The sequence below is a fragment of the Tiliqua scincoides genome, chromosome 1, assembly GCF_035046505.1.
Source record: "Tiliqua scincoides isolate rTilSci1 chromosome 1, rTilSci1.hap2, whole genome shotgun sequence".
Classification (NCBI taxonomy): Eukaryota; Metazoa; Chordata; class Lepidosauria; order Squamata; family Scincidae; genus Tiliqua; species Tiliqua scincoides.
The window spans coordinates 206,991,195-206,993,862 of record NC_089821.1 but is presented as its reverse complement, the minus strand read 5'-3'; the positions used below and the strand labels follow the sequence as shown (position 1 = coordinate 206,993,862).

At 35.4% G+C, this 2,668-nt stretch overlaps 1 pseudogene; it reads left to right on the top strand.

Annotated features, from left to right (window-relative positions):
* The first annotated feature begins 2,182 nt into the window (after positions 1-2,182).
* On the top strand, positions 2,183-2,300 carry LOC136637646 (5S ribosomal RNA; annotated as a pseudogene).
* The last annotated feature ends 368 nt before the right edge of the window (positions 2,301-2,668 follow it).

Genomic DNA, 2,668 nt, shown 5'->3' with positions numbered 1-2,668 from the left:
CTTCTTCAACTTATGATTTCAGTATGACTAAAAACTATACACTTATTATCTGAGGTTCTTAATGCTATTGAAAATGTATGTAGCTGGAAGTTACAGAGATTTAACTCCAACATTTAATGAGAACAGGAAGGAAAGATGTAATTTCATGAAATGGGACAAAAAAGGAACATTTTGCCATTGATGTTCATGGCACTGAACTAAAATTTGCACTGAACAGAACAAAAAGGGCCTGGTCTCAATTTACACTTATGTTACATTTGGACAATAAACAAAGTTATATTATGAAGCAGGTGAGGAAGGATGGGAGGAACTGCCATGAGACCCTAGATCTTGAAGGCAGAAAAGGACACAACATGAAATTCTAAAATGATATGTTCTGGATGGTTCTAAATACCCATTCTTATTACCAAACATTTTTGTCGTCCCCAGTTAAAAGTCTGTGATAACTCAAGTATGCAATGTGGAAATTGTTTAAATAATAGAAATATTTAGATCCATTTGGAAACAGAAGCAACACCTGAAGCAACTCAGAAAAGGCCCAAGTTGTTTCATATTATGAATTTTTCACAAAACAGGTATAACCTCAGAACATAAATACTGGAAGACATATTTACAGTCGTTCTTATTTTACTGCCCAAATAAAGACAAAAATGTCATAAAAGTAATATTTGCATCAACAAACACTAAAACAGTGGTTCTCACACATTTTGCATCAGGACCCACTTTTTAGAATGAGAATATGTCAGGACCCACTGGAAGTGATGTCATGACCGGAAGTGATATCATCAAGCAGAAAATGTTTAACAATCCTAGGCTGCAATCCTACCCACACTTACCCAGGAGTAAGTCCCATTTACTGTCATTGTTAAAAGAATATACATAGTAGCTTGTTAAAAGTACAGGTCTGTAACATTTCCCCAAATGCAGTCACATTCCATGGTAGCATCAAGTCTAATATATTAAAAATAAAATATTGAAGTGAATGGGGACCCACCTGAAACTGGCTCACAACCCACCTAGTGGGTCCCAACCCACAGTTTGAAAAACACTGCACTAAAACACATTGAAGAATGCAATATTCTCCTAATAGTAATAGCATATTTATATAGCTTAAAAGATGGACATGTTGACATGGAATACAAAGGATAGCATATACAATATTATAAAACAGAAAGCCATCAAACATTTTAACCACAGTGTTATAAGGTCATCATTTTTTCTACTGATTCCATACAATGATTTCTTTTTTCTTAATCCAGATCAATGATAATATTAATAGTACTAATGCCATCATAGTATTACATCTATAATAAAAAAAATTTCAGTTCCTGAAAGTAAATGATCCACTGTGCTATTTTCATTCATCTTTGGCCTTAATTATGATTTTGGCATCACTAAATAGAGCTCAAATCTATTCATTAAAACACAGCATTTAGTAACTCTACCTGGAATTCTGAGATTCCGAAACATCCGAATCAGTGCACGTTTTCTTCACCTGTAACAGAAAAGTGATTCCCAGTTATTTTCATGTGAAAAAAACAAAACAGAAAAGCTTCCACACCCACAGTATGTTCACTTACATCACATAAAGTGGATTTTGCACTGCTCACCATGGTCTCTATAAAATACCTCTCACATTTTACAGTGCGGATATGCAATGCTAAACAGTGTGCTTCATTATTATCCCACGAACAGCTGCAACTTAACTTCCCTTGACTCCATTAGTATGTAAAATGTTCAGCTAAAATAGTTTGGGAGTAGTCTGACTTGGAACAAAGAAACCAAAGAACCAGGTTCCCTGCTTAGAAACGAGAAAGCCAAACTGTTCTCAGTTCTGCAAAGAAATGTTTTCCCAACTGATACTGCTTCTGTTTCCTGCTAAAGCTCACAATAATAAACACCAGATTCTGTGGCAAAAGTGCAGTGTTAGCTAAATAATTCATACACTAATTTTCATCTTCTGAATTCATTATGCTTAATGTATTTTGCCAATGTATGTTATTCCAGGTTAAATATTTTGCAAATAGTATTCACATAGATCTATACAATATATTGTGTGCTTCTTTCCCTTCAATCCTTGCAATAACTGTACACCTATCATTTAATGAATGTACATGAAAGTAAAAATGTAAACTTCCATGGTATGCATAGTGCTTGTGTCTTCCAAATCTAATAAGAACTTTACCACATAACATTTCCCTGCACATGCCCGATCTTGTCTGATCTCGGAAGCTAAGCAGGGTCAGGCCTGGTTAGTACTTGGATGGGAGACCGCCGGGGAATACCAGGTGCTGTAGGCTTATACCATAGTCTTCCGAGACTGAAGGTTGCCAACCATGACATAACATTTACACAAAAACTGTTGTTTCCCAAAAGCATTTTCATTAATCTTGTATCAACAACCATATGGGTTTTAACCACCCAGATTATAAATTGCATTGCACGTAGTACAAAATGCTTCATATTCTCATTGAGGGTTTTTCAGGGGGATAAAACATTTCATTCAAATTTACAATATGTGGCAGAGAGTTTACAGGAGAAAGAGCAATATGCTAATATTAGCCAAGGATAAAGTCAGAACCTGGCCTGGTTTACAGTTCATATCTACCACAATATTTACAGGTTGAGCCTCATTATTCATGTGGGTTCCATTCCAAGCACTCACATG